The sequence below is a fragment of the Lathyrus oleraceus genome, chromosome 2 (assembly GCF_024323335.1).
Source record: "Lathyrus oleraceus cultivar Zhongwan6 chromosome 2, CAAS_Psat_ZW6_1.0, whole genome shotgun sequence".
Classification (NCBI taxonomy): Eukaryota; Viridiplantae; Streptophyta; class Magnoliopsida; order Fabales; family Fabaceae; genus Lathyrus; species Lathyrus oleraceus.
Window position 1 is genome coordinate 159,829,516 of NC_066580.1, and position 10,320 is coordinate 159,839,835.

A 10,320-nucleotide genomic window follows, 5' to 3' on the forward strand; every position below is an offset into this window, starting at 1 on the left:
TGTAGGAGATAGGGTCTAGGGAACCCCAGTTTTGACCAGTTGACTTCCTCTGATCAACCACCATGAACCAACTTGCTAGCTTGAAATTCTCTGGACTTTTAGGACCCATGGAGGATCATATATGCATAAGATGATGTAATTTAAAGTATCCCTTGAAATATTTGATCAATTGTTGAAGAAACTTGTTGAAGAAGTCACACAAGATACCCAAATGAATTAGGGTTTCCAAGACAAACAAACTCCAAAATCTTGATGATTTCTTGATCAAATAACATGTGAAGATCATGGGGATCCATATATGATACATAGAACCAATGTGAACCATTTATTGATTGAGCTCCTTGCATTGAGGGTCTCAAACCCTAGATATGAGCTTGATAGAGCATAGGTGAGCATGTACACTACCTACAAAAGAGTTAAACTATACAATGACATATTTTTGGTATTTTTGTTAGTAAAGAAAGAAAAATGAATTATGATACAACCAAATATGCTTGGTGACCTCTCCCAATGCAAACCCAATGAATAAGGGGTGAGGAGGATGCCAAGTTGTGATCCAAATGCTAATGCATATGATGAGATAGCATGAGGGATCTTAGGGTCAAAATTGGGGTCTTACAGTGGGCAGTGTCATACCCCAATTTTATCCGAGCATATTTAAATTTTCATAGAATTGATTTCACTTTTATTTTTGCATCATATGCATAACATGACATACATTCCATCATGAATAATACCTAAAATGTCAGTCGGAATGAATTTATTTGAGAATACAGACAAATCGGTTGAATCATTAAAATTTGAAGAAACGATGTATTTTTTCAATAAGTATATTTCGTACTGTTTATTTTAGAGTGTCCAATTTTTCGAGTGAATTAGCATCTGATTTTTTATGCATATTTAATTGTTTCATTATTTTTTTTTTTGTTTCCATGCTTAAATTTTCAAATTAAATAACTAGAGTTTTATTTAAAATTAATAAACATTTTAATAAACATTTTTCTTTAGTAATAATTTATAATAATTATTTTTAAGGGAATATGACAGCTATTTTAAATCTCTCTCACTCAATAACCAACTAATTTCACTAAAAAAACAAAAAAAAAAGATCTCATTGATCCTCTCACTCACTCTCCACACAGACTACTCCCTCACCTCTCTCAACGTCCCACGTGTCTCCCATTTGCGCCTCTCTCTAACCGTCACTCACCCTCACACACTCATAAACTCCTCTCTCACCCACTCACTGAGAGGCACACACGTCTTTATCCTCATTAAGAGGCACCTACCAAAGCCACCTAGGATAACAACTCTCACCTTTTGGAAAAGAAAAAAGAAAAGTTGTTAGCTTTTCCTCTCCCCACTATAAATTCATTCGCCACCCCCCAATCTCCAAAAAACCCTCAACTCAACACCACCGACACCTCTTCAACGCCACAAGACCCAAATCCACCGTCAAAACCCATTCGCCGCCATCGTCTTCTTCATCAACACCTTCAAAAAACCACTTTCGACCTTCAACCTTTTTACAACCCTTACTCCGCCGTCAAAAACGCCTAGATCTATAAACCCTTCATCTCCAATCATATCCACCTACCACCGGTGACTCCTTCATCATCACCGCCGTGCGAAGCCACCACAAAACCTAACAACCACAACCGCCCACCTTCGAATCGCCTTTACCGAAGAAATCGACCACCACCAACCCTCACGATTCACCTTCGTCACAATCATCCCTGTCCAAACACCTCCATCATCATCGTTGCACCTCTACCTTCAACCGCGATGACCGCACTCCACACTCGACGCCAATAACCCCAACAACCGCCGTCAGTTCCAGCTCGAATCACCTTCAACAAACAACGCAATATCTTCAACTCAAATCTGTTTTGTCATTTTCGAATTCAAGGAGTCTATTTTCCATTTTTAGTTGTCTCTGTTGTTGATCCGTGTGCAGGTTGTGAGTATCATTCAAGATTTGGGAACAATCGTCTCGACATGGCCGGATCCCGTTTCATTTGCACCGACAAAAACAAATCCTAACAACAGCATCGTCGCAAAGAACCTCATCGGTAACAATCATTTTTAATACAGTTAATAAGGAAATTTTCCAAGAATGGCTATCAATTAATTGGTTGTATAATCGTTATAGTGTGAATAAATTGATGTCTGCTGCATATACTTTTAGGTCGGGATGTGTTTTAGGGTAAAAGTTTGGATCTGTTGTGTTAGAAGTGTTGTCTCGATTTTTTTCCAATAAGTTCTAATAAGGAATAAATGTAGCAGTGGGGTCAAGGCTGTATGTTTGAAGTCGAGTACCAATCGCAGTCTCAATGCTTGTTGGTCTTGATCTTAATTTTGTTCAAATTTATGTTACTGTCTTGATATTCAATTCCGTTGGCATAGCGTGATGCTTATTGCTTTGTTTATCCAACTATCTCCTTGTTTTTTTTACGTTCTTGCCATAACTCTGAAGAGTGAATTGTTGTGATGGAAAGAAAATTAATTTATGCTCTTCATGGTGATGTTTGGTAGTTTGTTTTCTTCTTGGTTCACATACATGGTCTCTGGATCAAATGATTATTGCTGAAAAATCATTCCATCTGTAACTAGGCTTAAGTTTGTTTTAGGAAAGCTTATCTGTCATAATTTTCCAGCTAGCATACCCGGTTTTAGAGTTGCGAATGACTTTGTTTTGGTAAAGGTTGATGACATACTGAGAACAATATTGTTAATAAGTTGGGTGTTATTTTTGTATTTCATTACATTTTGAATTAGAATGAATTCTTGGATCCGACCATTCAATGTCGTTACGCTATCAAACTGTTGATACATCAATATGACATTTTTGCCGCGTAATATTTTGATATGACATTAAATCATGTTGTCATCACGAAGAGACCGATTTTTGTGAAACATTATCAATTTAGATTGTTATTTGTTCCATTTCCATTCAAATCAAGTTAATCAAGTAATTATACGGTGTCAATTAAGGTTATTTTTAATCAACCTGATCATTTGATCTAGTTAAATAAAATTTAATTAATTTAATTAACCTATTTAAATAAGTTTTAATAAATTAATTTTGTTAAAAAAAGAAATTGATTAATTTCTCCCACTCTCACAACTTCATATTACTTCAAACAAAAACTATTTCATGTCATCATCAATCCATGATCATTTCAAACAAATTCAAACCAATTCAATTCATCATCGATTCAAACTAATTTCAAAAAGCACAAACCACAATTCTTGATTTAAGAGTCAAGCCCATTTTAAAACACCCTTGTAAGTCGATTGCTCTTCGCATCGCCATCAACCTCACATAGCTTACTCTTGGGCTTCCTTACAATGAGACCTACTTGGTTATTGATTAATCGAGTAGATGAATAATACACTAAATAAAATTCATTTCATTCATAAACACAAATTCAAATCATTTTCCAAACCATCTAGCTTCAAAAGAATTTTCTCTCTTAACACAAATTTTGGGATGAAAAAGATATAGGAGGCGTTCGCCTCACTATTTCTCATTTACTCGAATAATTGGCGTAGCCATGTTGCGCGAGTTCTTGTCACCCGATTAAATCTTAAATCACACAATTTCAAATCACTTTTCAAAATCAAATATAATTTCCAAATTCAAATTATTCAAACCATGACACTTCAAATCATAATATTTCAAATCAACTACAAATCCTAAACCTTTTTAATTTCCGACAATATAAGGATAGGAGGCGTACGCCTCACTATCTTTCGATTATTCGAATAATTGGCGTACGCCACATTGCTCGAATTTTCGTCATCAAATTAAAACGCAATCGAATAAACTCAAATCACCTATTATATCAAACACAGTTTCAAGATCAACTTTACAACTGAAACTTCAATAGAGAATGGGAGGCGTACGCCTCACCATTCTTTGATTATTTGAATAATTGGCGTATGCTACATTGCTCAAATCATCGACTTTCGATCAAAACCTACCAAAATTCAAACTATTTTCGCAAATCAAATACGACGTCTAAAAACATATCTTTTACAATTTAAACCTCGGGTGATAAGAGATAGGAGGCGTTCGCCTCGCCATCTCTCGATTATTTGAATAATTGGCGTACGCCATATTGCACAAATTATTGACTTCCGACTAAAACACGCTAAATAAACTTGGATAAAGGAATAAGTGGCGTACGCCTTATTATTCCTTGAATAAGAAAGTAGGAGGCGTACGCCTCACTACCGTGCATATTCAACATCCACAAACAAACTTTCAAAATAATTCAAACGAAAAGGGAGTAGAAGGCGGTCGCCTTATTATTCCTCGAAAGAATTGGACGATTGGTGTACACCACATTGCTCAATCTTTCGTCGTTCTTCAAAACATCTCAACAAATCAAACCTAACTTCTCGCCCCCGAGCGATCGAAACCAATCAAACATCAAACACATCAATTCAACTTGTCACCCCCGCGTGACCAAAACTCCTTTTAAAAGAACACTGTAAATCCTTTCTAATGTGCACAACAAACCAGTGCTAGAGCCTCCACCGAGAGTAGACAAGCCAGCGTTTAGCCATTAGAATGCCGACCTACACAGTCGTTCATCAAAACAAAACCCACCAAATATTCGTAGTAGCCCGAACTACGAATGCTTTGATTTCCTTATTGCACTATAAGGATACGTAGGCAGGAGATTGTTGTATCTTCGCGAGCACACTAATAAAAAACCTCCCATTTCTCCCCTCCTGAGGTCTTCATCCATATCTATCATCAATTCTAATCACTCGAAGCAAACATATAACAGTCAACTAAAAGTCAAATAGCAAAATCAGACTAAAAGGTTCCCGTTGCGTAATCGACTCCCAAATCCGAACATGGTTACGATGACCATTGTTCTTATTTCTAAAGGTTTTCTCGATATTTTCCTATTCCTTCATTGGAATAAATAAAGTTCGGTGGCGACTCTGTTCGAACAAACATTTTTCCGCGTTCCATCGCGAGGGATCGCATTATCATTTTTTGAGGTGCGACAGGCAGCAAGACTTTGTTGAGCCTCAGGTGATACACTTGTAAAATTGTCTTGTCTTTGAGGGCTCAAGACAGTCTCAACTACTTGAATGTCGACCCTTGCTTCAATTACGGGCTCAGTTGGAGTCAAACCGACCACATGTTCCTATGATTAAAAAGTCAGAACCCACGTCAGAGACTAAGTTCATAAGTTAATAAAACAAACGGAGACAAATACCTGAGAAGCCACATGTGGCAGAGAAGAAGGATGACTTCTTTCTGGACCATGAGGGTAAAAGAACTCACTAAGATCATTTGGAACTTCGATATTCGTGGTCGAAGGAGCGACTCTTGAAGGGGGTTTATTGGCTTGGAATTTCTTTTTTCGTGTCGGAGTAGGTGGAGTAGGCGGTGGCACTTTCGATGTTGGAAAGATGTGTTAATGCACAATGTCATCGGAGTCTTCGTTGTCGACCAAATGCACCTCTTCAGGAACTTGAGTCATAAGACAAGTGAAAGGGTGGTAGAATTGTTAAAAAAATAAAGCCTTATGAAACACAGACACTAAGTACCTTCAGCTTCAGAGTCAATGGCGCCCTTTTCCTTTTGGAAGATTTGCTAGGGGTTGTTTTAGGTGTTGGAATCCTTTTTCAACCCTAACAACAGAGAAAAGGAGTGCTTATTTTTGCTCTCTAAAGAAAGGAAAGGTGAAAGAACAGTGGTTACCTTTTTTGTTGGGACTTCGTTAGCGTTGATAATTTGGATTGTTGCATCAGGAGCATCAATAGACGGTGGTGGAGGCGACATTTTTCCAGTGAGTGTGGAAAAGGAATCAATCATATGTTGAAGGAAAAGATCACTATAAAAAGCATGATGTTGGTAGTCGGCCCACGATTCGTCAAAGTCTGAGGTTGTCAAAAAGGACTGTGGAAACTTAAACACTGGTAGTTCAAGGCGTTGAGTGGACTTGTGGAATCTTAGGAAAGTTTTATGGTCATCAGCATTTAATGATCGACAAGACCATATGATGTCATTCGAATGTGACACCAGAGGTTTCGGTAACATTTGACTAAGGCTGAATTGGCGATCCACCAAGTTGGTTTGGTAACTCATGAAGCCATGCCCCTTCGACCTCGCTTCGATCCTAAAGGATAACAATGTAGGGGTCAAGAAATCCCTCTAGAAAACACTCGATTGTGTTGCAGCTTGAGGGGAGTCACATGGGAAAGGATTCTTAAACCATTTCGGGCCAAAGCTTCGGTCCATGAATGGAGCCATACCTGGAACAAAGGAGTCGGCCTCGATAAACATGTTGAGGTACTCAATGAAGAGATATTTTGGAGGGGGCTTCTTGGCAAGTCATCAGGGAAAGTCTTGCCCCTTCGACTAGTTGATCCTCATTTAAACGCATTATACGCTCCAACACCGGACAACGCAATTGATATTCAAAAGTGGAATTCAACCAGTGTTGCAAAAAGCCACATAGGATTTGACAAGTTCAGTGCCTTGGTAGTAGAATGGACGTATTTTAATTTTAGGGTTGCGAGCCCCAAGGAATGGTACAAAGAAGCCAGCAAAAGCTTACCTAGAGAGACCAATCGGCCTTCGTGGATTTGGATCGCCAGACTTATGTAACTTTTGAGAGTCATAATGTTAGAAAATCAATATGCTCTTCGTCAGAAATTTCGACAAAATCCTTGTTGTGGTGATCTTTGATGTAGTTTTGGACACTAGCACAACTGAATGAAAAAGTGGTCCTTGTCAGAAGAGTGGGGTCGAAAGTTTCGGCCAGTGGCGATAATCCCGTGATAGCCGCCACATCAAAGAGATTTGGTGTCAACATGCCACATGGAAGCTGGAAATTACTGGTCAAACCTTTCCAGAATTACATCGAAGCGAGCAGCATGCATGGGTTGATTCGGTGAGCATACCTTGAAATCTGGATAGCATCAAAGATCCCAGCGCTTCTCCACTAGTCTTGGCATTTTCGTTGCACTTTGTTAAGCCAAGATACATACTCTTTGTTGCCTGGAGTATGCATTAACCTAAAGACTCTTGCCTTTGGGTCTATGAATCTAATGTAGATGGTTCCATCATTTTCGAAAGTTAGGGGGGGGGGGCAGCAGGGTTGTAACCAGGAAAATAGCCTTGAACCATTTTTGGGTTAGTTTTGGTGTCTGGGCAAGGTCCGTGAAAAGCAACAAGTTTGTTGTCAACGACAAATGGAATGAGCATCTGGCCCTGCCAGATTTGTACCACTGCTTCATTAGTAGAAGTAGGTTGAGTAATAAGCTTCATGCTATCTGTTTCAGGAAGTTGGAATGCAACAGGCTTGTTGTCAGTGTTAAAGGTGATGACATTTTTGGTACGAGTGGAGGAACCCATTGCAATGAAGGATGAAGGAAAAGTTGGTAAGAATAAGTTGTTGTGAGGAATTGCAGAGAGAATATGTAGATGACGAAACAGGAAGAGAATGCTGAATGTAAAAAGGGATTATTTATAGGCAATCCAAGTGATAATCAAGCGTCAGTCGATTGACAACTGTCCGACTAAGAGGTAGTGGGAAAGTTAGTAACATTATTTGGGATCCCACGACCTATGAAGTAGGTCATAATGATGACAATTTTCTGGTAAATCGCGGTGCAGGAAAATCATCATTGCATAAAACATCATTAAGGATTAGACGTCCAACCAAAATTTGGAAAGTCAAAAAGTCAAGTTTCTCGGTCGAAGCATAATAACGCGAAAATGTGTCGTATTTTTGGCTCCATATTGATTTTTTTTACTCGATTAACATTTATTATTACGCAATATTTCATGTTTATTATAGGTATTTATCGATTAAAAGGTTTACCGCAAGCAGAATGGAAAATAGCAAAAAGGAAAGAAAAAGGGAAGAAAAAGAGAAGAAAATGAGGCCTTCAAATGGATAATGGGCCACCAAAGCAAATGGGCTTGTGGCGCCCATTATCCAAGGAGTGTGGCGCCCGCCATATTGGCCCAAGAGGTAGGTGGAGCCTCCCACCAGCCCTTGAGAAGTGGCTTTTCGTTGTTACAAAGGTGGCGCTCGCCACTCATTAAGAAGCTAGGGTTGTGGCAACCGCAACAACCTAGTCTTCCACCATTATCTCCATTTTTTTAGCCACGATGCCATTACCTTGCTACAATTTAGGGATTGTGGAAAAAGATATAAAAGTGGACCTCTCAGACTCGTAAAGATCTCTCTCTTCTTCCAATTTTAGAGTTCACGATTAATTTTGTTCATCACTATTTTTCTTTTAGTTTTCTAGGCAGTTTTCTTACCTTGTAAAAGTGATATTTTCTCCACATCGGGGACTATTAGCGTTTATTATTTTTTACGCATTTGGGATTCAATTGTAAGGGTTATTCATTGCCAAAGCCTGCCGGAATTATTTTAATCGAAGATTCGAGATTCAGTTCCAGTTCTTAAATTGCAATCCAGGTTTTATTTTGATTACTATTTTATTTATTTATGCCTTATTTCATGTTTAATTCCCCAATCACCATATTTGCTACCGGCTACATGTCCGGCTAAACCCTTAGTATCGGTGTGTAAAGAACGTCGAAACGACGAGGTTCAATAAATAATTGGTGTTAGTTTTTATAAAAAATATTTTTCCGGTTTTAGTTTCTTATTTTAATCAAACTGTTTTTTCGTACGAGAGTACAAAACAAACTAAGGTTACGGTCAACAAGAACGAGAGTTTGAGATTTTAACCAGATAGCTGAAACTAGGCATTAATCCTAAACACATCGAGAGCGCTTTAGGGTTAATTAGACTTTATTTATATTCAAAAAATACTTTTAAATTCAAAATGAGACCGCGAGAGCCAAGCATTCTGGTTTAGGAGTATGGTCAGAGTCAATAAAAACGAGAGTGTGAGACTAAGTCCTTTCTATAAATAATTTCTACTGAAGAATATTTTAACCAATAAGATTACACCAACTATCTATCGAATCCCCGAAGTTTGATGTATTACATACCGATATCCCCTATATCTCATATTTATATCCTATTTACATTATAGTTAAATCTTTTCATCCCTCCAATCTTAGAACAATCATCAGCATTAGATTTACATAGCAACATTAGACCACGATATGTTCGATTATTAGTCCTTGTGGGTTCGATAACCTTTAAAACTACGCGATAGGACTGTGCACTTGCAGTCACGATTCACATAGACTTACTAAGTCGCGATCAAGTTTTTGGTGCCGCTGTAGGGGACTAATTTAGTCGATATCGTAACTCTAGTGTTACCCAGTATAGACTAAAGCAAACAATTCTTTTTCCCTTTCTACATCTGTCGAGTGTATGCCAAGTACTTGCTCTCAAGGCGAGAAATTAAAGCTACAATTCGAAGAACCCGAGCGTTATCTTAGATTAGAACATCGGATACGAGACTTGATACGAGAACATCGTATCAAGCTAAATATTCCCGACCTTAACATTCCTACTTCTGAATCAACTATTCAACCAGAGATGACCGAAGGAGTGCAAAACCATCCTCTTAAGTATTATGAAATCCCTTCACAGGATGAACCACATAACAACATCGTTGCCCCTGCGATCGAAGCCAATAAATTTGAGCTAAAGCCTTCACTGTTGTCAGCCGTATAGCAAAACCAGTTTTCAGGTAATCCCACGGAGGACCCGAACCTACACTTGTCAGTATTTTGCAATACGCAGACACGGTGAAAGCGAATGGTGTCAGCCCAAAAGCTATAAGACTTCGTCTTTTCCCATTTTCATTAAGAGATAGAGCTAGAGCTTGGCTCCAGTCTCCACCATCCAACTCTATCACTACGTGGAACGAGTTGAAGAAAGTCTTCTTAGCCCGATATTTCCCACCTAGTAAGACGACTATGCTAAGAGCCCAAATAAACGGGTTTAAACAAAAGGATAATAAATCACTTTTTGAAGCTTGGGAGAGATACAATGACATGATGAGGCTATGCCTACATCACTATCTAGAAGAATGGTTGATAATCCACACCTTTCATAACGGTCTCTTGTACAATACAAGATTGACAATAGACACCATTGCGGGTGGCGCACTGATGGATAAACCATACAACGAGGCCTATCAACTCATCGAAAGTAGGGCCTAGAATCATTACCAATGGGGAAGAGAAAGAACCTTTGTAGAGAAACCTCAACCGAAGGGCGACATGTACGAATTAAGCAGTCTTGACCATGTCAACGCCAAGGTAGATGCCATGACTCAAAAGATAGACAACTTGACCATAACACCAGCAGCCATCGTAGCTGTTGTAGCACCAAATTGCGAGAT

At 38.6% G+C, this 10,320-nt stretch overlaps 1 non-coding gene across 1 annotated transcript; it reads right to left on the reverse strand.

The window, feature by feature from the left end:
* Positions 1–9,892: 9,892 nt before the first annotated feature.
* Positions 9,893–9,999, reverse strand: LOC127124454 (small nucleolar RNA R71). The gene has a single exon (XR_007803943.1). It is a non-coding gene; the product is annotated as a small nucleolar RNA R71 (small nucleolar RNA).
* Between the last annotated feature and the right edge of the window lie 321 nt (positions 10,000–10,320).